The sequence below is a fragment of the Nelumbo lutea genome, chromosome 4, assembly GCF_056320005.1.
Source record: "Nelumbo lutea isolate HS-2025 chromosome 4, American lotus-T2T, whole genome shotgun sequence".
Lineage (NCBI taxonomy): Eukaryota > Viridiplantae > Streptophyta > Magnoliopsida > Proteales > Nelumbonaceae > Nelumbo > Nelumbo lutea.
The window spans coordinates 53078792-53105333 of record NC_142687.1 but is presented as its reverse complement, the minus strand read 5'-3'; the positions used below and the strand labels follow the sequence as shown (position 1 = coordinate 53105333).

At 46.2% G+C, this 26542-nt stretch overlaps 50 non-coding genes and 5 pseudogenes across 50 annotated transcripts; all 55 read left to right on the top strand.

Annotated features, from left to right (window-relative positions):
* The first annotated feature begins 335 nt into the window (after nucleotides 1-335).
* On the top strand, nucleotides 336-454 carry LOC148860409 (5S ribosomal RNA). Its single transcript, XR_016096610.1, has one exon. It is a non-coding gene; the product is annotated as a 5S ribosomal RNA (ribosomal RNA).
* A 359-nt stretch (nucleotides 455-813) lies between these two features.
* LOC148860408 (5S ribosomal RNA) lies at nucleotides 814-932 on the top strand (annotated as a pseudogene).
* Nucleotides 933-1291: 359 nt separating this feature from the next.
* On the top strand, nucleotides 1292-1410 carry LOC148860407 (5S ribosomal RNA). Its single transcript, XR_016097455.1, has one exon. It is a non-coding gene; the product is annotated as a 5S ribosomal RNA (ribosomal RNA).
* Nucleotides 1411-1769: 359 nt separating this feature from the next.
* LOC148860406 (5S ribosomal RNA) lies at nucleotides 1770-1888 on the top strand. The gene has a single exon (XR_016098177.1). It is a non-coding gene; the product is annotated as a 5S ribosomal RNA (ribosomal RNA).
* A 359-nt stretch (nucleotides 1889-2247) lies between these two features.
* On the top strand, nucleotides 2248-2366 carry LOC148860405 (5S ribosomal RNA). The gene has a single exon (XR_016097415.1). It is a non-coding gene; the product is annotated as a 5S ribosomal RNA (ribosomal RNA).
* A 359-nt stretch (nucleotides 2367-2725) lies between these two features.
* Nucleotides 2726-2844, top strand: LOC148860404 (5S ribosomal RNA). The gene has a single exon (XR_016098029.1). It is a non-coding gene; the product is annotated as a 5S ribosomal RNA (ribosomal RNA).
* Nucleotides 2845-3203: 359 nt separating this feature from the next.
* On the top strand, nucleotides 3204-3322 carry LOC148860403 (5S ribosomal RNA). Its single transcript, XR_016096624.1, has one exon. It is a non-coding gene; the product is annotated as a 5S ribosomal RNA (ribosomal RNA).
* A 358-nt stretch (nucleotides 3323-3680) lies between these two features.
* Nucleotides 3681-3799, top strand: LOC148860402 (5S ribosomal RNA). Its single transcript, XR_016096957.1, has one exon. It is a non-coding gene; the product is annotated as a 5S ribosomal RNA (ribosomal RNA).
* A 359-nt stretch (nucleotides 3800-4158) lies between these two features.
* On the top strand, nucleotides 4159-4277 carry LOC148860401 (5S ribosomal RNA). The gene has a single exon (XR_016098291.1). It is a non-coding gene; the product is annotated as a 5S ribosomal RNA (ribosomal RNA).
* A 359-nt stretch (nucleotides 4278-4636) lies between these two features.
* Nucleotides 4637-4755, top strand: LOC148860400 (5S ribosomal RNA). Its single transcript, XR_016096656.1, has one exon. It is a non-coding gene; the product is annotated as a 5S ribosomal RNA (ribosomal RNA).
* Nucleotides 4756-5114: 359 nt separating this feature from the next.
* LOC148860399 (5S ribosomal RNA) lies at nucleotides 5115-5233 on the top strand. Its single transcript, XR_016096421.1, has one exon. It is a non-coding gene; the product is annotated as a 5S ribosomal RNA (ribosomal RNA).
* Nucleotides 5234-5592: 359 nt separating this feature from the next.
* Nucleotides 5593-5711, top strand: LOC148860398 (5S ribosomal RNA). The gene has a single exon (XR_016097322.1). It is a non-coding gene; the product is annotated as a 5S ribosomal RNA (ribosomal RNA).
* A 358-nt stretch (nucleotides 5712-6069) lies between these two features.
* On the top strand, nucleotides 6070-6188 carry LOC148860397 (5S ribosomal RNA). The gene has a single exon (XR_016096559.1). It is a non-coding gene; the product is annotated as a 5S ribosomal RNA (ribosomal RNA).
* A 358-nt stretch (nucleotides 6189-6546) lies between these two features.
* On the top strand, nucleotides 6547-6665 carry LOC148860396 (5S ribosomal RNA). Its single transcript, XR_016098143.1, has one exon. It is a non-coding gene; the product is annotated as a 5S ribosomal RNA (ribosomal RNA).
* Nucleotides 6666-7024: 359 nt separating this feature from the next.
* Nucleotides 7025-7143, top strand: LOC148860395 (5S ribosomal RNA). Its single transcript, XR_016096149.1, has one exon. It is a non-coding gene; the product is annotated as a 5S ribosomal RNA (ribosomal RNA).
* Nucleotides 7144-7502: 359 nt separating this feature from the next.
* On the top strand, nucleotides 7503-7621 carry LOC148860394 (5S ribosomal RNA). Its single transcript, XR_016095621.1, has one exon. It is a non-coding gene; the product is annotated as a 5S ribosomal RNA (ribosomal RNA).
* Nucleotides 7622-7980: 359 nt separating this feature from the next.
* Nucleotides 7981-8099, top strand: LOC148860393 (5S ribosomal RNA; annotated as a pseudogene).
* Nucleotides 8100-8458: 359 nt separating this feature from the next.
* On the top strand, nucleotides 8459-8577 carry LOC148860392 (5S ribosomal RNA). The gene has a single exon (XR_016096966.1). It is a non-coding gene; the product is annotated as a 5S ribosomal RNA (ribosomal RNA).
* Nucleotides 8578-8936: 359 nt separating this feature from the next.
* LOC148860391 (5S ribosomal RNA) lies at nucleotides 8937-9055 on the top strand. Its single transcript, XR_016097087.1, has one exon. It is a non-coding gene; the product is annotated as a 5S ribosomal RNA (ribosomal RNA).
* Nucleotides 9056-9414: 359 nt separating this feature from the next.
* On the top strand, nucleotides 9415-9533 carry LOC148860390 (5S ribosomal RNA). The gene has a single exon (XR_016097615.1). It is a non-coding gene; the product is annotated as a 5S ribosomal RNA (ribosomal RNA).
* Nucleotides 9534-9891: 358 nt separating this feature from the next.
* LOC148860389 (5S ribosomal RNA) lies at nucleotides 9892-10009 on the top strand. Its single transcript, XR_016097776.1, has one exon. It is a non-coding gene; the product is annotated as a 5S ribosomal RNA (ribosomal RNA).
* A 359-nt stretch (nucleotides 10010-10368) lies between these two features.
* LOC148860388 (5S ribosomal RNA) lies at nucleotides 10369-10487 on the top strand. The gene has a single exon (XR_016097089.1). It is a non-coding gene; the product is annotated as a 5S ribosomal RNA (ribosomal RNA).
* A 359-nt stretch (nucleotides 10488-10846) lies between these two features.
* Nucleotides 10847-10965, top strand: LOC148860387 (5S ribosomal RNA). Its single transcript, XR_016096655.1, has one exon. It is a non-coding gene; the product is annotated as a 5S ribosomal RNA (ribosomal RNA).
* Nucleotides 10966-11324: 359 nt separating this feature from the next.
* LOC148860386 (5S ribosomal RNA) lies at nucleotides 11325-11443 on the top strand (annotated as a pseudogene).
* Nucleotides 11444-11802: 359 nt separating this feature from the next.
* Nucleotides 11803-11921, top strand: LOC148860385 (5S ribosomal RNA). Its single transcript, XR_016097454.1, has one exon. It is a non-coding gene; the product is annotated as a 5S ribosomal RNA (ribosomal RNA).
* A 359-nt stretch (nucleotides 11922-12280) lies between these two features.
* Nucleotides 12281-12399, top strand: LOC148860384 (5S ribosomal RNA). The gene has a single exon (XR_016097086.1). It is a non-coding gene; the product is annotated as a 5S ribosomal RNA (ribosomal RNA).
* A 359-nt stretch (nucleotides 12400-12758) lies between these two features.
* LOC148860383 (5S ribosomal RNA) lies at nucleotides 12759-12877 on the top strand. Its single transcript, XR_016097414.1, has one exon. It is a non-coding gene; the product is annotated as a 5S ribosomal RNA (ribosomal RNA).
* A 359-nt stretch (nucleotides 12878-13236) lies between these two features.
* On the top strand, nucleotides 13237-13355 carry LOC148860382 (5S ribosomal RNA). Its single transcript, XR_016098028.1, has one exon. It is a non-coding gene; the product is annotated as a 5S ribosomal RNA (ribosomal RNA).
* A 359-nt stretch (nucleotides 13356-13714) lies between these two features.
* Nucleotides 13715-13833, top strand: LOC148860381 (5S ribosomal RNA). The gene has a single exon (XR_016096558.1). It is a non-coding gene; the product is annotated as a 5S ribosomal RNA (ribosomal RNA).
* A 358-nt stretch (nucleotides 13834-14191) lies between these two features.
* LOC148860380 (5S ribosomal RNA) lies at nucleotides 14192-14310 on the top strand. The gene has a single exon (XR_016096956.1). It is a non-coding gene; the product is annotated as a 5S ribosomal RNA (ribosomal RNA).
* A 359-nt stretch (nucleotides 14311-14669) lies between these two features.
* LOC148860379 (5S ribosomal RNA) lies at nucleotides 14670-14788 on the top strand. Its single transcript, XR_016098278.1, has one exon. It is a non-coding gene; the product is annotated as a 5S ribosomal RNA (ribosomal RNA).
* A 359-nt stretch (nucleotides 14789-15147) lies between these two features.
* On the top strand, nucleotides 15148-15266 carry LOC148860378 (5S ribosomal RNA). Its single transcript, XR_016096654.1, has one exon. It is a non-coding gene; the product is annotated as a 5S ribosomal RNA (ribosomal RNA).
* A 359-nt stretch (nucleotides 15267-15625) lies between these two features.
* LOC148860377 (5S ribosomal RNA) lies at nucleotides 15626-15744 on the top strand. Its single transcript, XR_016095756.1, has one exon. It is a non-coding gene; the product is annotated as a 5S ribosomal RNA (ribosomal RNA).
* Nucleotides 15745-16103: 359 nt separating this feature from the next.
* LOC148860376 (5S ribosomal RNA) lies at nucleotides 16104-16222 on the top strand. Its single transcript, XR_016095620.1, has one exon. It is a non-coding gene; the product is annotated as a 5S ribosomal RNA (ribosomal RNA).
* A 359-nt stretch (nucleotides 16223-16581) lies between these two features.
* On the top strand, nucleotides 16582-16700 carry LOC148860375 (5S ribosomal RNA; annotated as a pseudogene).
* A 359-nt stretch (nucleotides 16701-17059) lies between these two features.
* On the top strand, nucleotides 17060-17178 carry LOC148860374 (5S ribosomal RNA). Its single transcript, XR_016097183.1, has one exon. It is a non-coding gene; the product is annotated as a 5S ribosomal RNA (ribosomal RNA).
* A 359-nt stretch (nucleotides 17179-17537) lies between these two features.
* Nucleotides 17538-17656, top strand: LOC148860373 (5S ribosomal RNA). Its single transcript, XR_016096461.1, has one exon. It is a non-coding gene; the product is annotated as a 5S ribosomal RNA (ribosomal RNA).
* A 359-nt stretch (nucleotides 17657-18015) lies between these two features.
* Nucleotides 18016-18134, top strand: LOC148860372 (5S ribosomal RNA). Its single transcript, XR_016097144.1, has one exon. It is a non-coding gene; the product is annotated as a 5S ribosomal RNA (ribosomal RNA).
* Nucleotides 18135-18493: 359 nt separating this feature from the next.
* LOC148860371 (5S ribosomal RNA) lies at nucleotides 18494-18612 on the top strand. Its single transcript, XR_016096520.1, has one exon. It is a non-coding gene; the product is annotated as a 5S ribosomal RNA (ribosomal RNA).
* Nucleotides 18613-18971: 359 nt separating this feature from the next.
* On the top strand, nucleotides 18972-19090 carry LOC148860370 (5S ribosomal RNA). The gene has a single exon (XR_016096557.1). It is a non-coding gene; the product is annotated as a 5S ribosomal RNA (ribosomal RNA).
* A 358-nt stretch (nucleotides 19091-19448) lies between these two features.
* Nucleotides 19449-19567, top strand: LOC148860369 (5S ribosomal RNA). Its single transcript, XR_016096231.1, has one exon. It is a non-coding gene; the product is annotated as a 5S ribosomal RNA (ribosomal RNA).
* Nucleotides 19568-19926: 359 nt separating this feature from the next.
* On the top strand, nucleotides 19927-20045 carry LOC148860368 (5S ribosomal RNA). The gene has a single exon (XR_016095701.1). It is a non-coding gene; the product is annotated as a 5S ribosomal RNA (ribosomal RNA).
* Nucleotides 20046-20404: 359 nt separating this feature from the next.
* On the top strand, nucleotides 20405-20523 carry LOC148860367 (5S ribosomal RNA). Its single transcript, XR_016097616.1, has one exon. It is a non-coding gene; the product is annotated as a 5S ribosomal RNA (ribosomal RNA).
* A 359-nt stretch (nucleotides 20524-20882) lies between these two features.
* LOC148860366 (5S ribosomal RNA) lies at nucleotides 20883-21001 on the top strand. Its single transcript, XR_016095619.1, has one exon. It is a non-coding gene; the product is annotated as a 5S ribosomal RNA (ribosomal RNA).
* A 359-nt stretch (nucleotides 21002-21360) lies between these two features.
* Nucleotides 21361-21479, top strand: LOC148860365 (5S ribosomal RNA). Its single transcript, XR_016096580.1, has one exon. It is a non-coding gene; the product is annotated as a 5S ribosomal RNA (ribosomal RNA).
* A 358-nt stretch (nucleotides 21480-21837) lies between these two features.
* On the top strand, nucleotides 21838-21956 carry LOC148860364 (5S ribosomal RNA). The gene has a single exon (XR_016096555.1). It is a non-coding gene; the product is annotated as a 5S ribosomal RNA (ribosomal RNA).
* A 358-nt stretch (nucleotides 21957-22314) lies between these two features.
* Nucleotides 22315-22433, top strand: LOC148860363 (5S ribosomal RNA). Its single transcript, XR_016097379.1, has one exon. It is a non-coding gene; the product is annotated as a 5S ribosomal RNA (ribosomal RNA).
* Nucleotides 22434-22792: 359 nt separating this feature from the next.
* On the top strand, nucleotides 22793-22911 carry LOC148860362 (5S ribosomal RNA). Its single transcript, XR_016095637.1, has one exon. It is a non-coding gene; the product is annotated as a 5S ribosomal RNA (ribosomal RNA).
* Nucleotides 22912-23270: 359 nt separating this feature from the next.
* LOC148860361 (5S ribosomal RNA) lies at nucleotides 23271-23389 on the top strand. The gene has a single exon (XR_016095617.1). It is a non-coding gene; the product is annotated as a 5S ribosomal RNA (ribosomal RNA).
* Nucleotides 23390-23748: 359 nt separating this feature from the next.
* LOC148860360 (5S ribosomal RNA) lies at nucleotides 23749-23867 on the top strand (annotated as a pseudogene).
* Nucleotides 23868-24226: 359 nt separating this feature from the next.
* Nucleotides 24227-24345, top strand: LOC148860359 (5S ribosomal RNA). The gene has a single exon (XR_016096065.1). It is a non-coding gene; the product is annotated as a 5S ribosomal RNA (ribosomal RNA).
* Nucleotides 24346-24704: 359 nt separating this feature from the next.
* Nucleotides 24705-24823, top strand: LOC148860358 (5S ribosomal RNA). Its single transcript, XR_016095616.1, has one exon. It is a non-coding gene; the product is annotated as a 5S ribosomal RNA (ribosomal RNA).
* A 359-nt stretch (nucleotides 24824-25182) lies between these two features.
* Nucleotides 25183-25301, top strand: LOC148860357 (5S ribosomal RNA). The gene has a single exon (XR_016097143.1). It is a non-coding gene; the product is annotated as a 5S ribosomal RNA (ribosomal RNA).
* A 358-nt stretch (nucleotides 25302-25659) lies between these two features.
* LOC148860356 (5S ribosomal RNA) lies at nucleotides 25660-25777 on the top strand. Its single transcript, XR_016097108.1, has one exon. It is a non-coding gene; the product is annotated as a 5S ribosomal RNA (ribosomal RNA).
* Nucleotides 25778-26136: 359 nt separating this feature from the next.
* LOC148860355 (5S ribosomal RNA) lies at nucleotides 26137-26255 on the top strand. Its single transcript, XR_016096539.1, has one exon. It is a non-coding gene; the product is annotated as a 5S ribosomal RNA (ribosomal RNA).
* Nucleotides 26256-26542: the final 287 nt, after the last annotated feature.

Here is a 26542-nt window from a genome sequence, read left to right as displayed (position 1 = left end):
ATATACTATTTGCAAATTCCATATGTCGTTTCGGCGAGACAACAGGAAACAACGTGCCGAATACTCGGACCATTTGCGGAACGACCGTCATTACTGAATGGGAACGGTGCAAAACCGGGCTTTTGGCATTCGTCGTGCTTTGTGGGCCCCGTGATATTACTACATTTATCCGAGGATGCGGCAGATCTAGAAAGGAATAACTCCGCTCACCTGGGAGCTTGTGCACGGTTACCAAGGGAGGAAAGTTGCATACACCGTTTTTTCAAGTCTGAAAGAATTAATGGAGGGGAACAAGATAGTGAGTGCATAAAGATTAAAGCGAACAAGAAGCAAACGGGTTCGATCATACCAGCACTAATGCACCGGATCCCATCAGAACTCCGAAGTTAAGCGTGCTAGGGCGAGAGTAGTACTAGGATGGGTGACCTCCTGGGAAGTCCTCGTGTTGCACCCCAATTTTATTAATATTTTATTTTTGATATATTATTTGCAAATTCCATATGTCGTTTCGGCGAGACAACTGGAAACAAAGCGCCGGATACTCGGACCATTTGCGGCACGACCGTCATTACTGAATGGGAACGGTGCAAAACCGGGCTTTATGCATTCGTCGTGCATTGTGGGCCCCGCGATATTACTACATTTATCCGGGGCAGCGACAGATCTAGAATGGAATAACTCCGCTCACCAGGGAGCTTGTGCACGGTTACCAAGGGAGGAAAGTTGCATACACCGTTTTTTCAAGTCTGAATGAATTAATGGAGGGGAGCAAGATAGTGAGTGCATAAAGATTAAAGCGAACAAGAAGCAAACGGGAGCGATCATACCAGCACTAGTGCACCGGATCCTATCAGAACTCTGAAGTTAAGCGTGCTTGGGCGAGAGTAGTATTAGGATGGGTGACCTCCTGGGAAGTCCTCTTGTTTCACCCCAATTTTATTAATATTTTATTTTTGATATATTATTTGCAAATTCCATATGTCGTTTCGGCGAGACAACTGGAAACAACGCGCCGGATACTCGGACCATTGGCGGCACGACCTTCATTATTAAATGGGAACGGTGCAAAACCGGGCATTTTGCATTCGTCGTGCATTGTGGGCCCCGCGATATTAATACATTTATCCGGGGCAGCGACAGATCTATAAAGGAATAACTCCGCTCACCTGGTAGCTTGTGCACGGTAACCAAGGAAGGAAAGTTGCATACACCGTTTTTTCAAATCTGAAAGGATTAACGGAGGGGTGCAAGACAGTGAGAGCATAAAAATTTCTGCGAACAAGATGCAAACGGGTGCGATCATACCAGCATTAATGCACCGAATCCCATCAGGACTTTGAAGTTAAGCGTGCTTGGGCGAGAGCAGTACTAGGATGGGTGACCTCCTGGGAAGTCCTCGTGTTGCACCCCAATTTTATTAATATTTTATTTTTGATATATTATTTGCAAATTCCATATGTCGTTTCGGCGAGACAACTGGAAACAAAGCGCCGGATACTCGGACCATTTGCGGCACGACCGTCATTACTGAATGGCAACGGTGCAAAACCGGGCTTTATGCATTCGTCGTGCATTGTGGGCCCCGCGATATTACTACATTTATCCGGGGCAGCGACAGATCTAGAATGGAATAACTCCGCTCACCTGGGAGCTTGTGCACGGTTACCAAGGGAGGAAAGTTGCATACACCGTTTTTTCAAATCTGAAGGAATTAATGGAGGGGAGCATGATAGTGAGTGCATAAAGATTAAAGCGAACAAAAAGCAAACTGGTGCGATCATACCAGCACTAATGCTCCGGATCCCATCAGAACTCCGAAGTTAAGCGTGCTTGGGCGAGAGTAGTACTAGGATGGGTGACCTCCTCGTAAGTCCTCGTGTTGCACCCCAATTTTATTAATATTTTATTTTTGATATATTATTTGCAAATTCCATATGTCGTTTCGGCGAGACAACTGGAAACATCGCGCCGAATACTCGGACCATTTGCGGAACGACCGTCATTTCTGTATGGGAACGGAGCAAAACCGGGCTTTTGGCATTCGTCGTGCATTGTGGGCCCCACGATATTACTACATTTATCCGGGGCAGCGACAGATCTACAAAGGAATAACTCCGCTCACCTGGGAGCTTGTGCACGGTAACCAAGGAAGGAAAGTTGCATACACCGTTTTTTCAAATCTGAAAGGATTAATGGAGGGGAGCAAAACAGTGAGAGCATAAAGATTTCTGCGAACAAGATGCAAACGGTTGCGATCATACCAGCACTAATGCACCGGATCCCATCAGAACTCTGAAGTTAAGCGTGCTTGGGCGAGAGCAGTATTAGGATGGGTGACCTCCTGGGAAGTCCTCGTGTTGCACCCCAATTTTCTTAATATTTTATTTTTGATATATTATTTGCAAATTCCATATGTCGTTTCGGCGAGACAACTGGAAACAACGTGCGATATACTCGGACCATTTGCGGCACGACCGTCATTACTGAATGGGAACGGTGCAAAACTGGGCTTTTGGCATTCGTCATGCTTTGTGGGCCCCGCGATATTACTACATTTATCCGGGGATGCGGCCGATCTAGAAAGGAATAACTCCGCTCACCTGGGAGCTTGTGCACGGTAACCAAGGGAGGAAAGTTGCATACACCGTTTTTTCAAGTCTGAAAGAATTAATGGAGGGGAGCAAGATAATGAGTGCATAAATATTAAAGCGAACAAGGAACAAACGGGTGTGATCATACCAGCACTAATGCACCGAATCCCATCAGAACTCCGAAGTTAAGCGTGCTTGGGCGATAATAGTACTAGGATGGGTGACCTCCTGGGAAGTCCTCGTGTTGCACCCCAATTTTATTAATATTTTATTTTTGATATACTATTTGCAAATTCCATATGTCGTTTCGGCGAGACAACAGGAAACAACGTGCCGGATACTTGGACCATTTGCGGAACGACCGTCATTACTGAATGGGAACGGTGCAAAACTGGGCTTTTGGCATTCGTCGTGCATTGTGGGCCCCGCGATATTACTACATTTATCCGGGGATGCGGCAGATCTAGAAAGGAATAACTCCGCTCACCTGGGAGCTTGTGCACGGTTACCAAGGGAGGAAAGTTGCATACACCGTTTTTTCAAATCTGAAAGAATTAATGGAGGGGAGCAAGATAGTGAGTGCATAAAGATTAAAGCGAACAAGAAGAAAACGGGTGCGATCATACCAGCACTAATGCACCGGATCCCATCAGAACTCCGAAGTTAAGCGTGTTTGGGCGAGAGTAGTACTAGGATGGGTGACCTCCTGGGAAGTCCCCGTGTTGCACCACAATTTTATTAATATTTTATTTTTGATATACTATTTGCAAATTCCATATGTCGTTTCGGCGAGACAACTGGAAACAACGTGCCGGATACTCGGACCATTTGCGGCACGACCGTCATTACTGAATGGGAACGGTGCAAAACCGGTCTTTTGGCAATCGTAGTGCATTCTGGCCCCACGATATTACTACATTTATCCGGGGCAGCGACAGATCTAGAAAGGAATAACTCCACTCACCTGCGAGTTTGTGCACGGTTACCAAGGGAGGAAAGTTGCATACACCGTTTTTTCAAGTCTGAAAGAATTAATGGAGGGGAGCAAGATAGTGAGTGCATAAAGATTAAAGCGAACAAGAAGAAAACGGGTGCGATCATACCAGCACTAATGCACCGGATCCCATCAGAACTCCGAAGTTAAGCGTGTTTGGGCGAGAGTAGTACTAGGATGGGTGACCTCCTGGGAAGTCCTCGTGTTGCAACTCAATTTTATTAATATTTTATTTTTGATATACTATTTGCAAATTCCATATGTCGTTTCGGCGAGACAAGTGGAAACAACGTGCCGGATACTCGGACCATTTGCGGCACGACCGTCATTACTGAATGGGAACGGTGCAAAACAGGGCTTTTGGCATTCGTCGTGCATTGTGGGCACCGTGATATTACTACATTTATCCGGGGATGCGGTAGATCTAGAAAGGAATAACTCCGCTCACCTGGGAGCTTGTGCACGGTTACCAAGGGAGGAAAGTTGCATACACCGTTTTTTCAAGTCTGAAAGAATTAATGGAGGGGACCAAGATAGTGAGTGCATAAAGATTAAAACGAACAAGAAGAAAACGGGTGCGATCATACCAGCACTAATGCACCGGATCCCATCAGAACTCCGAAGTTAAGCGTGCTTGGGCGAGAGTAGTACTAGGATGGGTGACCTCCTGGGAAGTCCTCGTGTCGCACCCCAATTTTATTAATACTTTATTTTTGATATACTATTTGCAAATTCCATATGTCGTTTCGGCGAGACAACAGGAAACAACGTGCCGGATACTCGGACCATTTGCGGAACGACCGTCATTACTGAATGGGAACGGTGCAAAACCGGGCTTTTGGCATTCGTCGTGCTTTGTGGGCCCCGTGATATTACTACATTTATCCGAGGATGCGGCAGATCTAGAAAGGAATAACTCCGCTCACCTGGGAGCTTGTGCACGGTTACCAAGGGAGGAAAGTTGCATACACCGTTTTTTCAAGTCTGAAAGAATTAATGGAGGGGAACAAGATAGTGAGTGCATAAAGATTAAAGCGAACAAGAAGCAAACGGGTTCGATCATACCAGCACTAATGCACCGGATCCCATCAGAACTCCGAAGTTAAGCGTGCTTGGGCGAGAGTAGTACTAGGATGGGTGACCTCCTGGGAAGTCCTCGTGTTGCACCCCAATTTTATTAATATTTTATTTTTGATATACTATTTGCAAATTCCTTATGTCGTTTCGGCGAGACAACTGGAAACAACGTGCGAGATACTCGGACCATTTGCGGCACGACCGTCATTACTGCATGGGAACGGTGCAAAACTGGGCTTTTGGCATTCGTCGTGCATTGTGGGCCCCGTGATATTACTACATTTATCCGAGGATGCGGCAGATCTAGAAAGGAATAACTCCGCTCACCTGGGAGCTTGTGCACGATTACCAAGGGAGGAAAGTTGCATACACCGTTTTTTCAAGTCTGAAAGAATTAATGGAGGGGACCAAGATAGTGAGTGCATAAAGATTAAAGCGAACAAGAAGCAAACGGGTGCGATCATATCAGCACTAATGCACCGGATCCCATCAGAACTCCGAAGTTAAGCGTGCTTGGGCGAGAGTAGTACTAGGATGGGTCACCTCCTGGGAAGTCCTCGTGTTGCACCCCAATTTTATTAATATTTTATTTTTGATATACTATTTGCAAATTCCATATGTCGTTTCGGCGAGACAACTGGAAACAACGTGCCGGATACTCGGACCATTTGCGGCACGACTGTCATTACTGAATGGGAACGGTGCAAAACCGTTCTTTTGGCATTCGTAGTGCATTGTGGGCCCCACGATATTACTACATTTATCCGGGGCAGCGACAGATCTAGAAAGGAATAACTCCGCTCACCTGGGAGCTTGTGCACGGTTACCAAGGGAGGAAAGTTGCATACACCGTTTTTTCAAGTCTGAAAGAATTAATGGAGGGGAGCAAGATAGTGAGTGCATAAAGATTAAAGCGAACAAGAAGCAAACGGGTGCGATCATACCAGCACTAATGCACCGGATCCCATCAGAACTCCGAAGTTAAGCGTGCTTGGGCGAGAGTAGTACTAGGATGGGTGACCTCCTTGCAAGTCCTCGTGTTGCACCCCAATTTTATTAATATTTTATTTTTGATATACTATTTGCAAATTCCATATGTCGTTTCGGCGATACAACTGGAAACAACGTGCGAGATACTCGGACCATTTGCGGCACGACCATCATTACTGAATGGGAACGGTGCAAAACTGGGCTTTTGGCATTCGTCGTGCATTGTGGGCCCCGTGATATTACTACATTTATCCGGGGATGCGGCAAATCTAGAAAGGAATAACTCCGCTCACCTGGGAGCTTGTGCACGGTTACCAAGGGAGGAAAGTTGCATACACCGTTTTTTCAAGTCTGAAAGAATTAATGGAGGGAGCAAGATAGTGAGTGCATAAAGATTAAAGCGAACAAGAAGAAAACGGGTGCGATCATACCAGCACTAATGCACCGGATCCCATCAGAACTCCGAAGTTAAGCGTGTTTGGGCGAGAGTAGTACTAGGATGGGTGACCTCCTGGGAAGTCCTCGTGTTGCACCACAATTTTATTAATATTTTATTTTTGATATACTATTTGCAAATTCCATATGTCGTTTCGGCGAGACAACTGGAAACAACGTGCCGGATACTCGGACCATTTGCGGCACGACCGTCATTACTGAATGGGAACGGTGCAAAACCGGTCTTTTGGCAATCGTAGTGCATTCTGGCCCCACGATATTACTACATTTATCCGGGGCAGCGACAGATCTAGAAAGGAATAACTCCACTCACCTGCGAGTTTGTGCACGGTTACCAAGGGAGGAAAGTTGCATACACCGTTTTTTCAAGTCTGAAAGAATTAATGGAGGGGAGCAAGATAGTGAGTGCATAAAGATTAAAGCGAACAAGAAGAAAACGGGTGCGATCATACCAGCACTAATGCACCGGATCCCATCAGAACTCCGAAATTAAGCGTGTTTGGGCGAGAGTAGTAGTAGGATGGGTGACCTCCTGGGAAGTCCTCGTGTTGCAACTCAATTTTATTAATATTTTATTTTTGATATACTATTTGCAAATTCCATATGTCGTTTCGGCGAGACAAGTGGAAACAACGTGCCGGATACTCGGACCATTTGCGGCACGACCGTCATTACTGAATGGGAACGGTGCAAAACAGGGCTTTTGGCATTCGTCGTGCATTGTGGGCACCGTGATATTTCTACATTTATCCGGGGATGCGGTAGATCTAGAAAGGAATAACTCTGCTCACCTGGGAGCTTGTGCACGGTTACCAAGGGAGGAAAGTTGCATACACCGTTTTTTCAAGTCTGAAAGAATTAATGGAGGGGACCAAGATAGTGAGTGCATAAAGATTAAAACGAACAAGAAGAAAACGGGTGCGATCATACCAGCACTAATGCACCGGATCCCATCAGAACTTCGAAGTTAAGCGTGCTTGGGCGAGAGTAGTACTAGGATGGGTGACCTCTTGGGAAGTCCTCGTGTTGCACCCCAATTTTATTAATACTTTATTTTTGATATACTATTTGCAAATTCCATATGTCGTTTCGGCGAGACAACAGGAAACAACGTGCCGGATACTCGGACCATTTGCGGAACGACCGTCATTACTGAATGGGAACGGTGCAAAACCGGGCTTTTGGCATTCGTCGTGCTTTGTGGGCCCCGTGATATTACTACATTTATCCGAGGATGCGGCAGATCTAGAAAGGAATAACTCCGCTCACCTGGGAGCTTGTGCACGGTTACCAAGGGAGGAAAGTTGCATACACCGTTTTTTCAAGTCTGAAAGAATTAATGGAGGGGAACAAGATAGTGAGTGCATAAAGATTAAAGCGAACAAGAAGCAAACGGGTGCGATCATACCAGCACTAATGCACCGGATCCCATCAGAACTCCGAAGTTAAGCGTGCTTGGGCGAGAGTAGTACTAGGATGGGTGACCTCCTGGGAAGTCCTCGTGTTGCACCCCAATTTTATTAATATTTTATTTTTGATATATTATTTGCAAATTCCATATGTCGTTTCGGCGAGACAACTGGAAACAAAGCGCCGGATACTCGGACCATTTGCGGCACGACCGTCATTACTGAATGGGAACGGTGCAAAACCGGGCTTTATGCATTCGTCGTGCATTGTGGGCCCCGCGATATTACTACATTTATCCGGGGCAGCGACAGATCTAGAATGGAATAACTCCGCTCACCTGGGAGCTTGTGCACGGTTACCAAGGGAGGAAAGTTGCATACACCGTTTTTTCAAGTCTGAATGAATTAATGGAGGGGAGCAAGATAGTGAGTGCATAAAGATTAAAGCGAACAAGAAGCAAACGGGAGCGATCATACCAGCACTAGTGCACCGGATCCTATCAGAACTCTGAAGTTAAGCGTGCTTGGGCGAGAGTAGTATTAGGATGGGTGACCTCCTTGGAAGTCCTCGTGTTTCACCCCAATTTTATTAATATTTTATTTTTGATATATTATTTGCAAATTCCATATGTCGTTTCGGCGAGACAACTGGAAACAACGCGCCGGATACTCGGACCATTGGCGGCACGACCTTCATTATTAAATGGGAACGGTGCAAAACCGGGCTTTTTGCATTCGTCGTGCATTGTGGGCCCCGCGATATTAATACATTTATCCGGGGCAGCGACAGATCTATAAAGGAATAACTCCGCTCACCTGGTAGCTTGTGCACGGTAACCAAGGAAGGAAAGTTGCATACACCGTTTTTTCAAATCTGAAAGGATTAACGGAGGGGTGCAAGACAGTGAGAGCATAAAAATTTCTGCGAACAAGATGCAAACGGGTGCGATCATACCAGCATTAATGCACCGAATCCCATCAGAACTTTGAAGTTAAGCGTGCTTGGGCGAGAGCAGTACTAGGATGGGTGACCTCCTGGGAAGTCCTCGTGTTGCACCCCAATTTTATTAATATTTTATTTTTGATATATTATTTGCAAATTCCATATGTCGTTTCGGCGAGACAACTGGAAACAAAGCGCCGGATACTCGGACCATTTGCGGCACGACCGTCATTACTGAATGGCAACGGTGCAAAACCGGGCTTTATGCATTCGTCGTGCATTGTGGGCCCCGCGATATTACTACATTTATCCGGGGCAGCGACAGATCTAGAATGGAATAACTCCGCTCACCTGGGAGCTTGTGCACGGTTACCAAGGGAGGAAAGTTGCATACACCGTTTTTTCAAATCTGAAGGAATTAATGGAGGGGAGCATGATAGTGAGTGCATAAAGATTAAAGCGAACAAAAAGCAAACTGGTGCGATCATACCAGCACTAATGCACCGGATCCCATCAGAACTCCGAAGTTAAGCGTGCTTGGGCGAGAGTAGTACTAGGATGGGTGACCTCCTGGTAAGTCCTCGTGTTGCACCCCAATTTTATTAATATTTTATTTTTGATATACTATTTGCAAATTCCATATGTCGTTTCGGCGAGACAACTGGAAACATCGTGCCGAATACTCGGACCATTTGCGGAACGACCGTCATTTCTGTATGGGAACGGTGCAAAACCGGGCTTTTGGCATTCGTCGTGCATTGTGGGCCCCACGATATTACTACATTTATCCGGGGCAGCGACAGATCTACAAAGGAATAACTCCGCTCACCTGGGAGCTTGTGCACGGTAACCAAGGAAGGAAAGTTGCATACACCGTTTTTTCAAATCTGAAAGGATTAATGGAGGGGAGCAAAACAGTGAGAGCATAAAGATTTCTGCGAACAAGATGCAAACGGTTGCGATCATACCAGCACTAATGCACCGGATCCCATCAGAACTCTGAAGTTAAGCGTGTTTGGGCGAGAGTAGTATTAGGATGGGTGACCTCCTGGGAAGTCCTCGTGTTGCACCCCAATTTTATTAATCTTTTATTTTTGATATATTATTTGCAAATTCCATATGTCGTTTCGGCGAGACAACTGGAAACAACGCGCCAGATACTCGGACCATTGGCGGCACGACCGTCATTACTAAATGGGAACGGTGCAAAACAGGCTTTCGGCATTCGTCGTGCATTGTGGGCCCCGCGATATTACTACATTTATCCGGGGCAACGACAGATGTAGAAAGGAATAACTCCACTCACCTGGGAGCTTGTGCACGGTTACCAAGGGAGAAAAGTTGCATACACCGTTTTTTCAAGTCTGAAAGAATTAATGGAGGGGAGTAAGATAGTGAGTGCATAAAGATTAAAGCGAACAAGAAGCAAACGGGAGCGATCATACCAGCACTAATGCACCGGATCCATCAGAACTCCGAAGTTAAGCGTGCTTGGGCGAGAGTAGTACTAGGATGGGTGACCTCCTGGGAAGTCCTCGTGTTGCACCCCAATTTTATTAATATTTTATTTTTGATATACTATTTGCAAATTCCATATGTCGTTTCGGCGAGACAACAGGAAACAACGTGCCGGATACTCGGACCATTTGCGGAACGACTGTCATTACTGAATGGGAACGGTGCAAAACCGGGCTTTTGGCATTCGTCGTGCATTGTGGGCCCCGCGATATTACTACATTTATCCGGGGATGCGGCAGATCTAGAAAGAAATAACTCCGCTCACCTGGGAGCTTGTGCACGGTAACCAAGGGAGGAAAGTTGCATACACCGGTTTTTCAAATCTGAAAGAATTAACGGAGGGGAGCAAGATAATGAGTGCATAAATATTAAAGCGAACAAGGAACAAACGGGTGTGATCATACCAGCACTAATGCACCGAATCCCATCAGAACTCCGAAGTTAAGCGTGCTTGGGCGAGAATAGTACTAGGATGGGTGACCTCCTGGGAAGTCCTCGTGTTGCACCCCAATTTTATTAATACTTTCTTTTTGATATACTATTTGCAAATTCCATATGTCGTTTCGGCGAGACAACAGGAAACAACGTGCCGAATACTCGGACCATTTGCGGAACGACCGTCATTACTGAATGGGAACGGTGCAAAACCGGGCTTTTGGCATTCGTCGTGCTTTGTGGGCCCCGTGATATTACTACATTTATCCGAGGATGCGGCAGATCTAGAAAGGAATAACTCCGCTCACCTGGGAGCTTGTGCACGGTTACCAAGGGAGGAAAGTTGCATACACCGTTTTTTCAAGTCTGAAAGAATTAATGGAGGGGAACAAGATAGTGAGTGCATAAAGATTAAAGCGAACAAGAAGCAAACGGGTTCGATCATACCAGCACTAATGCACCGGATCCCATCAGAACTCCGAAGTTAAGCGTGCTTGGGCGAGAGTAGTACTAGGATGGGTGACCTCCTGGGAAGTCCTCGTGTTGCACCCCAATTTTATTAATATTTTATTTTTGATATACTATTTGCAAATTCCATATGTCGTTTCGGCGAGACAACTGGAAACAAAGCGCCGGATACTCGGACCATTTGCGGCACGACCGTCATTACTGAATGGGAACGGTGCAAAACCGGGCTTTTTGCATTCGTCGTGCATTGTGGGCCCCGCGATATTACTACATTTATCCGGGGCAGCGACAGATCTAGAATGGAATAACTCCGCTCACCTGGGAGCTTGTGCACGGTCACCAAGGGAGGAAAGTTGCATACACCGTTTTTTCAAGTCTGAAAGAATTAATGGAGGGGAGCAAGATAGTGAGTGCATAAAGATTAAAGCGAACAAGAAGCAAACGGGAGCGATCATATCAGCACTAGTGCACCGGATCCTATCAGAACTCTGAAGTTAAGCGTGCTTGGGCGAGAGTAGTATTAGGATGGGTGACCTCCTGGGAAGTCCTCTTGTTTCACCCCAATTTTATTAATATTTTAATTTTGATATATTATTTGCAAATTCCATATGTCGTTTCGGCGAGACAACTGGAAACAACGCGCCGGATACTCGGACCATTGGCGGCACGACCTTCATTATTAAATGGGAACGGTGCAAAACCGGGCTTTTTGCATTCGTCGTGCATTGTGGGCCCCGCGATATTAATACATTTATCCGGGGCAGCGACAGATCTATAAAGGAATAACTCCGCTCACCTGGTAGCTTGTGCACGGTAACCAAGGAAGGAAAGTTGCATACACCGTTTTTTCAAGTCTGAAAGGATTAACGGAGGGGTGCAAGACAGTGAGAGCATAAAAATTTCTGCGAACAAGATGCAAACGGGTGCGATCATACCAGCATTAATGCACCGAATCCCATCAGGACTTTGAAGTTAAGCGTGCTTGGGCGAGAGCAGTACTAGGATGGGTGACCTCCTGGGAAGTCCTCGTGTTGCACCCCAATTTTATTAATATTTTATTTTTGATATATTATTTGCAAATTCCATATGTCGTTTCGGCGAGACAACTGGAAACAAAGCGCCGGATACTCGGACCATTTGCGGCACGACCGTCATTACTGAATGGCAACGGTGCAAAACCGGGCTTTAGGCATTCGTCGTGCATTGTGGGCCCCGCGATATTACTACATTTATCCGGGGCAGCGACAGATCTAGAATGGAATAACTCCGCTCACCTGGGAGCTTGTGCACGGTTACCAAGGGAGGAAAGTTGCATACACCGTTTTTTCAAGTCTGAAGGAATTAATGGAGGGGAGCATGATAGTGAGTGCATAAAGATTAAAGCGAACAAAAAGCAAACTGGTGCGATCATACCAGCACTAATGCACCGGATCCCATCAGAACTCCGAAGTTAAGCGTGCTTGGGCGAGAGTAGTACTAGGATGGGTGACCTCCTGGTAAGTCCTCGTGTTGCACCCCAATTTTATTAATATTTTATTTTTGATATATTATTTGCAAATTCCATATGTCGTTTCGGCGAGACAACTGGAAACATCGCGCCGAATACTCGGACCATTTGCGGAACGACCGTCATTTCTGTATGGGAACGGAGCAAAACCGGGCTTTTGGCATTCGTCGTGCATTGTGGGCCCCACGATATTACTACATTTATCTGGGGCAGCGACAGATCTACAAAGGAATAACTCCGCTCACCTGGGAGCTTGTGCACGGTAACCAAGGAAGGAAAGTTGCATACACCGTTTTTTCAAATCTGAAAGGATTAATGGAGGGGAGCAAAACAGTGAGAGCATAAAGATTTCTGCGAACAAGATGCAAACGGTTGCGATCATACCAGCACTAATGCACCGGATCCCATCAGAACTCTGAAGTTAAGCGTGCTTGGGCGAGAGCAGTATTAGGATGGGTGACCTCCTGGGAAGTCCTCGTGTTGCACCCCAATTTTCTTAATATTTTATTTTTGATATATTATTTGCAAATTCCATATGTCGTTTCGGCGAGACAACTGGAAACAACGTGCGATATACTCGGACCATTTGCGGCACGACCGTCATTACTGAATGGGAACGGTGCAAAACTGGGCTTTTGGCATTCGTCGTGCATTGTGGGCCCCGCGATATTACTACATTTATCCGGGGATGCGGCCGATCTAGAAAGGAATAACTCCGCTCACCTGGGAGCTTGTGCACGGTAACCAAGGGAGGAAAGTTGCATACACCGTTTTTTCAAGTCTGAAAGAATTAATGGAGGGGAGCAAGATAGTGAGTGCATAAATATTAAAGCGAACAAGGAACAAACGGGTGTGATCATACCAGCACTAATGCACCGAATCCCATCAGAACTCCGAAGTTAAGCGTGCTTGGGCGATAATAGTACTAGGATGGGTGACCTCCTGGGAAGTCCTCGTGTTGCACCCCAATTTTATTAATATTTTATTTTTGATATACTATTTGCAAATTCCATATGTCGTTTCGGCGAGACAACAGGAAACAACGTGCCGGATACTCGGACCATTTGCGGAACGACCGTCATTACTGAATGGGAACGGTGCAAAACTGGGCTTTTGGCATTCGTCGTGCATTGTGGGCCCCGCGATATTACTACATTTATCCGGGGATGCGGCAGATCTAGAAAGGAATAACTCCGCTCACCTGGGAGCTTGTGCACGGTTACCAAGGGAGGAAAGTTGCATACACCGTTTTTTCAAATCTGAAAGAATTAATGGAGGGGAGCAAGATAGTGAGTGCATAAAGATTAAAGCGAACAAGAAGAAAACGGGTGCGATCATACCAGCACTAATGCACCGGATCCCATCAGAACTCCGAAGTTAAGCGTGTTTGGGCGAGAGTAGTACTAGGATGGGTGACCTCCTGGGAAGTCCTCGTGTTGCACCACAATTTTATTAATATTTTATTTTTGATATACTATTTGCAAATTCCATATGTCGTTTCGGCGAGACAACTGGAAACAACGTGCCGGATACTCGGACCATTTGCGGCACGACCGTCATTACTGAATGGGAACGGTGCAAAACCGGTCTTTTGGCAATCGTAGTGCATTCTGGCCCCACGATATTACTACATTTATCCGGGGCAGCGACAGATCTAGAAAGGAATAACTCCACTCACCTGCGAGTTTGTGCACGGTTACCAAGGGAGGAAAGTTGCATACACCGTTTTTTCAAGTCTGAAAGAATTAATGGAGGGGAGCAAGATAGTGAGTGCATAAAGATTAAAGCGAACAAGAAGAAAACGGGTGCGATCATACCAGCACTAATGCACCGGATCCCATCAGAACTCCGAAGTTAAGCGTGTTTGGGCGAGAGTAGTACTAGGATGGGTGACCTCCTGGGAAGTCCTCGTGTTGCAACTCAATTTTATTAATATTTTATTTTTGATATACTATTTGCAAATTCCATATGTCGTTTCGGCGAGACAAGTGGAAACAACGTGCCGGATACTCGGACCATTTGCGGCACGACCGTCATTACTGAATGGGAACGGTGCAAAACAGGGCTTTTGGCATTCGTCGTGCATTGTGGGCACCGTGATATTACTACATTTATCCGGGGATGCGGTAGATCTAGAAAGGAATAACTCCGCTCACCTGGGAGCTTGTGCACGGTTACCAAGGGAGGAAAGTTGCATACACCGTTTTTTCAAGTCTGAAAGAATTAATGGAGGGGACCAAGATAGTGAGTGCATAAAGATTAAAACGAACAAGAAGAAAACGGGTGCGATCATACCAGCACTAATGCACCGGATCCCATCAGAACTCCGAAGTTAAGCGTGCTTGGGCGAGAGTAGTACTAGGATGGGTGACCTCCTGGGAAGTCCTCGTGTCGCACCCCAATTTTATTAATACTTTATTTTTGATATACTATTTGCAAATTCCATATGTCGTTTCGGCGAGACAACAGGAAACAACGTGCCGAATACTCGGACCATTTGCGGAACGACCGTCATTACTGAATGGGAACGGTGCAAAACCGGGCTTTTGGCATTCGTCGTGCTTTGTGGGCCCCGTGATATTACTACATTTATCCGAGGATGCGGCAGATCTAGAAAGGAATAACTCCGCTCACCTGGGAGCTTGTGCACGGTTACCAAGGGAGGAAAGTTGCATACACCGTTTTTTCAAGTCTGAAAGAATTAATGGAGGGGAACAAGATAGTGAGTGCATAAAGATTAAAGCGAACAAGAAGCAAACGGGTTCGATCATACCAGCACTAATGCACCGGATCCCATCAGAACTCCGAAGTTAAGCGTGCTTGGGCGAGAGTAGTACTAGGATGGGTGACCTCCTGGGAAGTCCTCGTGTTGCACCCCAATTTTATTAATATTTTATTTTTGATATACTATTTGCAAATTCCATATGTCGTTTCGGCGAGACAACTGGAAACAACGTGCGAGATACTCGGACCATTTGCGGCACGACCGTCATTACTGCATGGGAACGGTGCAAAACTGGGCTTTTGGCATTCGTCGTGCATTGTGGGCCCCGTGATATTACTACATTTATCCGAGGATGCGGCAGATCTAGAAAGGAATAACTCCGCTCACCTGGGAGCTTGTGCACGATTACCAAGGGAGGAAAGTTGCATACACCGTTTTTTCAAGTCTGAAAGAATTAATGGAGGGGACCAAGATAGTGAGTGCATAAAGATTAAAGCGAACAAGAAGCAAACGGGTGCGATCATACCAGCACTAATGCACCGGATCCCATCAGAACTCCGAAGTTAAGCGTGCTTGGGCGAGAGTAGTACTAGGATGGGTCACCTCCTGGGAAGTCCTCGTGTTGCACCCCAATTTTATTAATATTTTATTTTTGATATACTATTTGCAAATTCCATATGTCGTTTCGGCGAGACAACTGGAAACAACGTGCCGGATACTCGGACCATTTGCGGCACGACTGTCATTACTGAATGGGAACGGTGCAAAACCGTTCTTTTGGCATTCGTAGTGCATTGTGGGCCCCACGATATTACTACATTTATCCGGGGCAGCGACAGATCTAGAAAGGAATAACTCCGCTCACCTGGGAGCTTGTGCACGGTTACCAAGGGAGGAAAGTTGCATACACCGTTTTTTCAAGTCTGAAAGAATTAATGGAGGGGAGCAAGATAGTGAGTGCATAAAGATTAAAGCGAACAAGAAGCAAACGGGTGCGATCATACCAGCACTAATGCACCGGATCCCATCAGAACTCCGAAGTTAAGCGTGCTTGGGCGAGAGTAGTACTAGGATGGGTGACCTCCTGGGAAGTCCTCGTGTTGCACCCCAATTTTATTAATATTTTATTTTTGATATACTATTTGCAAATTCCATATGTCGTTTCGGCGAGACAACTGGAAACAAAGTGCCGGATACTCGGACCATTTGCGGCACGACCGTCATTACTGAATGGGAACGGTGCAAAACCGGGCTTTTGGCATTCGTCGTGCATTGTGGGCCCCGTGATATTACTACATTTATCCGGGGCAGCGACAGATCTAGAATGGAATAACTCCGCTCACCTGGGAGCTTGTGCACGGTTACCAAGGGAGGAAAGTTGCATACACCGTTTTTTCAAGTCTGAATGAATTAATGGAGGGGAGCAAGATAGTGAGTGCATAAAGATTAAAGCGAACAAGAAGCAAACGGGAGCGATCATATCAGCACTAGTGCACCGGATCCTATCAGAACTCTGAAGTTAAGCGTGCTTGGGCGAGAGTAGTATTAGGATGGGTGACCTCCTGGGAAGTCCTCGTGTTGCACCCCAATTTTATTAATATTTTATTTTTGATATATTATTTGCAAATTCCATATGTCGTTTCGGCGAGACAACTGGAAACAACGCGCCGGATACTCGGACCATTGGCGGCACGACCTTCATTATTAAATGGGAACGGTGCAAAACCGGGCTTTTGGCATTCGTCGTGCATTGTGGGCCCCGCGATATTACTACATTTATCCGGGGCAGCGACAGATCTAGAAAGGAATAACTCCGCTCACCTGGTAGCTTGTGCACGGTAACCAAGGGAGGAAAGTTGCATACACCGTTTTTTCAAGTCTGAAAGGATTAACGGAGGGGTGCAAGATAGTGAGTGCATAAAGATTTATGCGAACAAGATGCAAACGGGTGCGATCATACCAGCATTAATGCACCGAATCCCATCAGGACTTTGAAGTTAAGCGTGCTTGGGCGAGAGTAGTACTAGGATGGGTGACCTCCTGGGAAGTCCTCGTGTTGCACCCCAATTTTATTAATATTTTATTTTTGATATACTATTTGCAAATTCCATATGTCGTTTCGGCGAGACAACTGGAAACAACGTGCCGGATACTCGGACCATTTGCGGCACGACCGTCATTACTGAATGGGAACGGTGCAAAACCGGGCTTTTGGCATTCGTCGTGCATTGTGGGCCCCGCGATATTACTACATTTATCCGGGGCAGCGACAGATCTAGAATGGAATAACTCCGCTCACCTGGGAGCTTGTGCACGGTTACCAAGGGAGGAAAGTTGCATACACCGTTTTTTCAAGTCTGAAGGAATTAATGGAGGGGAGCATGATAGTGAGTGCATAAAGATTAAAGCGAACAAAAAGCAAACGGGTGCGATCATACCAGCACTAATGCACCGGATCCCATCAGAACTCCGAAGTTAAGCGTGCTTGGGCGAGAGTAGTACTAGGATGGGTGACCTCCTGGTAAGTCCTCGTGTTGCACCCCAATTTTATTAATATTTTATTTTTGATATACTATTTGCAAATTCCATATGTCGTTTCGGCGAGACAACTGGAAACAACGTGCCGAATACTCGGACCATTTGCGGAACGACCGTCATTACTGTATGGGAACGGTGCAAAACCGGGCTTTTGGCATTCGTCGTGCATTGTGGGCCCCACGATATTACTACATTTATCCGGGGCAGCGACAGATCTACAAAGGAATAACTCCGCTCACCTGGGAGCTTGTGCACGGTTACCAAGGGAGGAAAGTTGCATACACCGTTTTTTCAAGTCTGAAAGGATTAATGGAGGGGAGCAAGACAGTGAGTGCATAAAGATTTCTGCGAACAAGAAGCAAACGGTTGCGATCATACCAGCACTAATGCACCGGATCCCATCAGAACTCTGAAGTTAAGCGTGCTTGGGCGAGAGTAGTATTAGGATGGGTGACCTCCTGGGAAGTCCTCGTGTTGCACCCCAATTTTCTTAATATTTTATTTTTGATATACTATTTGCAAATTCCATATGTCGTTTCGGCGAGACAACTGGAAACAACGTGCGATATACTCGGACCATTTGCGGCACGACCGTCATTACTGAATGGGAACGGTGCAAAACTGGGCTTTTGGCATTCGTCGTGCATTGTGGGCCCCGCGATATTACTACATTTATCCGGGGATGCGGCCGATCTAGAAAGGAATAACTCCGCTCACCTGGGAGCTTGTGCACGGTTACCAAGGGAGGAAAGTTGCATACACCGTTTTTTCAAGTCTGAAAGAATTAATGGAGGGGAGCAAGATAGTGAGTGCATAAAGATTAAAGCGAACAAGGAGCAAACGGGTGCGATCATACCAGCACTAATGCACCGGATCCCATCAGAACTCCGAAGTTAAGCGTGCTTGGGCGATAGTAGTACTAGGATGGGTGACCTCCTGGGAAGTCCTCGTGTTGCACCCCAATTTTATTAATATTTTATTTTTGATATACTATTTGCAAATTCCATATGTCGTTTCGGCGAGACAACTGGAAACAACGTGCCGGATACTCGGACCATTTGCGGAACGACCGTCATTACTGAATGGGAACGGTGCAAAACTGGGCTTTTGGCATTCGTCGTGCATTGTGGGCCCCGCGATATTACTACATTTATCCGGGGATGCGGCAGATCTAGAAAGGAATAACTCCGCTCACCTGGGAGCTTGTGCACGGTTACCAAGGGAGGAAAGTTGCATACACCGTTTTTTCAAGTCTGAAAGAATTAATGGAGGGGAGCAAGATAGTGAGTGCATAAAGATTAAAGCGAACAAGAAGAAAACGGGTGCGATCATACCAGCACTAATGCACCGGATCCCATCAGAACTCCGAAGTTAAGCGTGTTTGGGCGAGAGTAGTACTAGGATGGGTGACCTCCTGGGAAGTCCTCGTGTTGCACCACAATTTTATTAATATTTTATTTTTGATATACTATTTGCAAATTCCATATGTCGTTTCGGCGAGACAACTGGAAACAACGTGCCGGATACTCGGACCATTTGCGGCACGACCGTCATTACTGAATGGGAACGGTGCAAAACCGGTCTTTTGGCATTCGTAGTGCATTCTGGCCCCGCGATATTACTACATTTATCCGGGGCAGCGACAGATCTAGAAAGGAATAACTCCGCTCACCTGCGTGTTTGTGCACGGTTACCAAGGGAGGAAAGTTGCATACACCGTTTTTTCAAGTCTGAAAGAATTAATGGAGGGGAGCAAGATAGTGAGTGCATAAAGATTAAAGCGAACAAGAAGAAAACGGGTGCGATCATACCAGCACTAATGCACCGGATCCCATCAGAACTCCGAAGTTAAGCGTGTTTGGGCGAGAGTAGTACTAGGATGGGTGACCTCCTGGGAAGTCCTCGTGTTGCACCTCAATTTTATTAATATTTTATTTTTGATATACTATTTGCAAATTCCATATGTCGTTTCGGCGAGACAAGTGGAAACAACGTGCCGGATACTCGGACCATTTGCGGCACGACCGTCATTACTGAATGGGAACGGTGCAAAACAGGGCTTTTGGCATTCGTCGTGCATTGTGGGCACCGTGATATTACTACATTTATCCGGGGATGCGGTAGATCTAGAAAGGAATAACTCCGCTCACCTGGGAGCTTGTGCACGGTTACCAAGGGAGGAAAGTTGCATACACCGTTTTTTGAAGTCTGAAAGAATTAATGGAGGGGAGCAAGATAGTGAGTGCATAAAGATTAAAACGAACAAGAAGAAAACGGGTGTGATCATACCAGCACTAATGCACCGGATCCCATCAGAACTCCGAAGTTAAGCGTGCTTGGGCGAGAGTAGTACTAGGATGGGTGACCTCCTGGGAAGTCCTCGTGTTGCACCCCAATTTTATTAATACTTTATTTTTGATATACTATTTGCAAATTCCATATGTCGTTTCGGCGAGACAACTGGAAACAACGTGCCGAATACTCGGACCATTTGCGGAACGACCGTCATTACTGAATGGGAACGGTGCAAAACCGGGCTTTTGGCATTCGTCGTGCTTTGTGGGCCCCGTGATATTACTACATTTATCCGAGGATGCGGCAGATCTAGAAAGGAATAACTCCGCTCACCTGGGAGCTTGTGCACGGTTACCAAGGGAGGAAAGTTGCATACACCGTTTTTTCAAGTCTGAAAGAATTAATGGAGGGGAGCAAGATAGTGAGTGCATAAAGATTAAAGCGAACAAGAAGCAACCGGGTTCGATCATACCAGCACTAATGCAGCGGATCCCATCAGAACTCCGAAGTTAAGCGTGCTTGGGCGAGAGTAGTACTAGGATGGGTGACCTCCTGGGAAGTCCTCGTGTTGCACCCCAATTTTATTAATATTTTATTTTTGATATACTATTTGCAAATTCCATATGTCGTTTCGGCGAGACAACTGGAAACAACGTGCGAGATACTCGGACCATTTGCGGCACGACCGTCATTACTGAATGGGAACGGTGCAAAACTGGGCTTTTGGCATTCGTCGTGCATTGTGGGCCCCGTGATATTACTACATTTATCCGAGGATGCGGCAGATCTAGAAAGGAATAACTCCGCTCACCTGGGAGCTTGTGCACGGTTACCAAGGGAGGAAAGTTGCATACACCGTTTTTTCAAGTCTGAAAGAATTAATGGAGGGGAGCAAGATAGTGAGTGCATAAAGATTAAAGCGAACAAGAAGCAAACGGGTGCGATCATACCAGCACTAATGCACCGGATCCCATCAGAACTCCGAAGTTAAGCGTGCTTGGGCGAGAGTAGTACTAGGATGGGTGACCTCCTGGGAAGTCCTCGTGTTGCACCCCAATTTTATTAATATTTTATTTTTGATATACTATTTGCAAATTCCATATGTCGTTTCGGCGAGACAACTGGAAACAACGTGCCGGATACTCGGACCATTTGCGGCACGACTGTCATTACTGAATGGGAACGGTGCAAAACCGTTCTTTTGGCATTCGTAGTGCATTGTGGGCCCCGCGATATTACTACATTTATCCGGGGCAGCGACAGATCTAGAAAGGAATAACTCCGCTCACCTGGGAGCTTGTGCACGGTTACCAAGGGAGGAAAGTTGCATACACCGTTTTTTCAAGTCTGAAAGAATTAATGGAGGGGAGCAAGATAGTGAGTGCATAAAGATTAAAGCGAACAAGAAGCAAACGGGTGCGATCATACCAGCACTAATGCACCGGATCCCATCAGAACTCCGAAGTTAAGCGTGCTTGGGCGAGAGTAGTACTAGGATGGGTGACCTCCTGGCAAGTCCTCGTGTTGCACCCCAATTTTATTAATATTTTATTTTTGATATACTATTTGCAAATTCCATATGTCGTTTCGGCGAGACAACTGGAAACAACGTGCGAGATACTCGGACCATTTGCGGCACGACCATCATTACTGAATGGGAACGGTGCAAAACTGGGCTTTTGGCATTCGTCGTGCATTGTGGGCCCCGTGATATTACTACATTTATCCGGGGATGCGGCAGATCTAGAAAGGAATAACTCCGCTCACCTGGGAGCTTGTGCACGGTTACCAAGGGAGGAAAGTTGCATACACCGTTTTTTCAAGTCTGAAAGAATTAATGGAGGGAGCAAGATAGTGAGTGCATAAAGATTAAAGCGAACAAGAAGAAAACGGGTGCGATCATACCAGCACTAATGCACCGGATCCCATCAGAACTCCGAAGTTAAGCGTGTTTGGGCGAGAGTAGTACTAGGATGGGTGACCTCCTGGGAAGTCCTCGTGTTGCACCACAATTTTATTAATATTTTATTTTTGATATACTATTTGCAAATTCCATATGTCGTTTCGGCGAGACAACTGGAAACAACGTGCCGGATACTCGGACCATTTGCGGCACGACCGTCATTACTGAATGGGAACGGTGCAAAACCGGTCTTTTGGCAATCGTAGTGCATTCTGGCCCCACGATATTACTACATTTATCCGGGGCAGCGACAGATCTAGAAAGGAATAACTCCACTCACCTGCGAGTTTGTGCACGGTTACCAAGGGAGGAAAGTTGCATACACCGTTTTTTCAAGTCTGAAAGAATTAATGGAGGGGAGCAAGATAGTGAGTGCATAAAGATTAAAGCGAACAAGAAGAAAACGGGTGCGATCATACCAGCACTAATGCACCGGATCCCATCAGAACTCCGAAGTTAAGCGTGTTTGGGCGAGAGTAGTAGTAGGATGGGTGACCTCCTGGGAAGTCCTCGTGTTGCAACTCAATTTTATTAATATTTTATTTTTGATATACTATTTGCAAATTCCATATGTCGTTTCGGCGAGACAAGTGGAAACAACGTGCCGGATACTCGGACCATTTGCGGCACGACCGTCATTACTGAATGGGAACGGTGCAAAACAGGGCTTTTGGCATTCGTCGTGCATTGTGGGCACCGTGATATTTCTACATTTATCCGGGGATGCGGTAGATCTAGAAAGGAATAACTCCGCTCACCTGGGAGCTTGTGCACGGTTACCAAGGGAGGAAAGTTGCATACACCGTTTTTTCAAGTCTGAAAGAATTAATGGAGGGGACCAAGATAGTGAGTGCATAAAGATTAAAACGAACAAGAAGAAAACGGGTGCGATCATACCAGCACTAATGCACCGGATCCCATCAGAACTCCGAAGTTAAGCGTGCTTGGGCGAGAGTAGTACTAGGATGGGTGACCTCTTGGGAAGTCCTCGTGTTGCACCCCAATTTTATTAATACTTTATTTTTGATATACTATTTGCAAATTCCATATGTCGTTTCGGCGAGACAACTGGAAACAACGTGCCGGATACTCGGACCATTTGCGGAACGACCGTCATTACTGAATGGGAACGGTGCAAAACCGGGCTTTTGGCATTCGTCGTGCTTTGTGGGCCCCGTGATATTACTACATTTATCCGAGGATGCGGCAGATCTAGAAAGGAATAACTCCGCTCACCTGGGAGCTTGTGCACGGTTACCAAGGGAGGAAAGTTGCATACACCGTTTTTTCAAGTCTGAAAGAATTAATGGAGGGGAGCAAGATAGTGAGTGCATAAAGATTAAAGCGAACAAGAAGCAAACGGGTGCGATCATACCAGCACTAATGCACCGGATCCCATCAGAACTCCGAAGTTAAGCGTGCTTGGGCGAGAGTAGTACTAGGATGGGTGACCTCCTGGGAAGTCCTCGTGTTGCACCCCAATTTTATTAATATTTTATTTTTGATATACTATTTGCAAATTCCATATGTCGTTTCGGCGAGACAACTGGAAACAACGTGCCGGATACTCGGACCATTTGCGGCACGACCGTCATTACTGAATGGGAACGGTGCAAAACCGGGCTTTTTGCATTCGTCGTGCATTGTGGGCCCCGCGATATTACTACATTTATCCGGGGATGCGACAGATCTAGAATGGAATAACTCCGCTCACCTGGGAGCTTGTGCACGGTTACCAAGGGAGGAAAGTTGCATACACCGTTTTTTCAAGTCTGAATGAATTAATGGAGGGGAGCAAGATAGTGAGTGCATAAAGATTAAAGCGAACAAGAAGCAAACGGGTGCGATCATACCAGCACTAGTGCATCGGATCCTATCAGAACTCTGAAGTTAAGCGTGCTTGGGCGAGAGTAGTATTAGGATGGGTGACCTCCTGGGAAGTCCTCTTGTTTCACCCCAATTTTATTAATATTTTATTTTTGATATACTATTTGCAAATTCCATATGTCGTTTCGGCGAGACAACTGGAAACAACGTGCCGGATACTCGGACCATTGGCGGCACGACCGTCATTACTGAATGGGAACGGTGCAAAACCGGGCTTTTGGCATTCGTCGTGCATTGTGGGCCCCGCGATATTACTACATTTATCCGGGGCAGCGACAGATCTATAAAGGAATAACTCCGCTCACCTGGTAGCTTGTGCACGGTAACCAAGGAAGGAAAGTTGCATACACCGTTTTTTCAAGTCTGAAAGGATTAATGGAGGGGTGCAAGATAGTGAGTGCATAAAGATTAATGCGAACAAGATGCAAACGGGTGCGATCATACCAGCATTAATGCACCGAATCCCATCAGAACTTCGAAGTTAAGCGTGCTTGGGCGAGAGTAGTACTAGGATGGGTGACCTCCTGGGAAGTCCTCGTGTTGCACCCCAATTTTATTAATATTTTATTTTTGATATACTATTTGCAAATTCCATATGTCGTTTCGGCGAGACAACTGGAAACAAAGTGCCGGATACTCGGACCATTTGCGGCACGACCGTCATTACTGAATGGCAACGGTGCAAAACCGGGCTTTTGGCATTCGTCGTGCATTGTGGGCCCCGCGATATTACTACATTTATCCGGGGATGCGGCAGATCTAGAATGGAATAACTCCGCTCACCTGGGAGCTTGTGCACGGTTACCAAGGGAGGAAAGTTGCATACACCGTTTTTTCAAGTCTGAAGGAATTAATGGAGGGGAGCATGATAGTGAGTGCATAAAGATTAAAGCGAACAAAAAGAAAACGGGTGCGATCATACCAGCACTAATGCACCGGATCCCATCAGAACTCCGAAGTTAAGCGTGCTTGGGCGAGAGTAGTACTAGGATGGGTGACCTCCTGGGAAGTCCTCGTGTTGCACCCCAATTTTATTAATATTTTATTTTTGATATACTATTTGCAAATTCCATATGTCGTTTCGGCGAGACAACTGGAAACAACGTGCCGAATACTCGGACCATTTGCGGAACGACCGTCATTACTGTATGGGAACGGTGCAAAACCGGGCTTTTGGCATTCGTCGTGCATTGTGGGCCCCACGATATTACTACATTTATCCGGGGATGCGACAGATCTAGAAAGGAATAACTCCGCTCACCTGGGAGCTTGTGCACGGTAACCAAGGGAGGAAAGTTGCATACACCGTTTTTTCAAGTCTGAAAGGATTAATGGAGGGGAGCAAGATAGTGAGTGCATAAAGATTTCTGCGAACAAGATGCAAACGGTTGCGATCATACCAGCACTAATGCACCGGATCCCATCAGAACTCTGAAGTTAAGCGTGCTTGGGCGAGAGTAGTATTAGGATGGGTGACCTCCTGGGAAGTCCTCGTGTTGCACCCCAATTTTATTAATATTTTATTTTTGATATACTATTTGCAAATTCCATATGTCGTTTCGGCGAGACAACTGGAAACAACGTGCCGGATACTCGGACCATTGGCGGCACGACCGTCATTACTAAATGGGAACGGTGCAAAACTGGCTTTTGGCATTCGTCGTGCATTGTGGGCCCCGCGATATTACTACATTTATCCGGGGCTGCGACAGATCTAGAAAGGAATAACTCCGCTCACCTGGGAGCTTGTGCACGGTTACCAAGGGAGGAAAGTTGCATACACCGTTTTTTCAAGTCTGAAAGAATTAATGGAGGGGAGCAAGATAGTGAGTGCATAAAGATTAAAGCGAACAAGAAGCAAACGGGTGCGATCATACCAGCACTAATGCACCGGATCCATCAGAACTCCGAAGTTAAGCGTGCTTGGGCGAGAGTAGTACTAGGATGGGTGACCTCCTGGGAAGTCCTCGTGTTGCACCCCAATTTTATTAATATTTTATTTTTGATATACTATTTGCAAATTCCATATGTCGTTTCGGCGAGACAACTGGAAACAACGTGCCGGATACTCGGACCATTTGCGGAACGACTGTCATTACTGAATGGGAACGGTGCAAAACCGGGCTTTTGGCATTCGTCGTGCATTGTGGGCCCCGCGATATTACTACATTTATCCGGGGCAACGACAGATCTATAAAGGAATAACTCCGCTCACCTGGGAGCTTGTGCACGGTTACCAAGGGAGGAAAGTTGCATACACCGTTTTTTCAAGTCTGAAAGAATTAATGGAGGGGAGCAAGATAGTGAGTGCATAAAGATTAAAGCGACCAAGAAGCAAACGGGTGCGATCATACCAGCACTAATGCACCGGATCCCATCAGAACTCTGAAGTTAAGCGTGCTTGGGCGAGAGTAGTATTAGGATGGGTGACCTCCTGGGAAGTCCTCGTGTTGCACCCCAATTTTATTAATCTTTTATTTTTGATATACTATTTGCAAATTCCATATGTCGTTTCGGCGAGACAACTGGAAACAACGTGCCGGATACTCGGACCATTGGCGGCACGACCGTCATTACTGAATGGGAACGGTGCAAAACAGGCTTTTGGCATTCGTCGTGCATTGTGGGCCCCGCGATATTACTACATTTATCCGGGGCAGCGACAGATGTAGAAAGGAATAACTCCGCTCACCTGGGAGCTTGTGCACGGTTACCAAGGGAGAAAAGTTGCATACACCGTTTTTTC